We start from the raw sequence: 494 nt of genomic DNA on the forward strand, positions 1-494 counted from the left end.
TCCACGTGCTGACACATGCTGAGGTCAGCTGCTTTGACAATGTTGCACTACTGTACCATCCATTCTAGCAGTGCAATAGTATTGTCATAGCATTTGGCCTCGGTGCTCAAAGAGCAGCTCTGTGAGGAAGCTGAGGAGCTGATATCTGATAGCAGGTGGTGCTGGTGCAGAGCAGAAGCCTCCCTAAAACTAAAAAAAAAGGGAAGAAGAAGCAAAGTGTTTACCCAGCACTGTATTTACAGAAGAGAGTTTGCTCTCGCTTGTTGGCTGGCAAAAATCTGTGAGTTTAAAGGGATTATTTTTAAACCAAACGAGGCAGAAAAATGACTTTATCTGATGAAAATCCTGATTTTTCTGTTTAAGTTCAAATCTGACAAAAAAAAAACCCAGGGAGGAGTGATGAAAATCTAAGTATTTCTGCTTTAAAATATCCACCTCTTTCTATTATATTTATAGTTGTGTAACACTGATGCTGTGTGTATTGATAAGTAGGG

Source organism: Austrofundulus limnaeus, unplaced genomic scaffold (genome assembly GCF_001266775.1).
Source record: "Austrofundulus limnaeus strain Quisiro unplaced genomic scaffold, Austrofundulus_limnaeus-1.0 Scaffold2249, whole genome shotgun sequence".
NCBI lineage: Eukaryota > Metazoa > Chordata > Actinopteri > Cyprinodontiformes > Rivulidae > Austrofundulus > Austrofundulus limnaeus.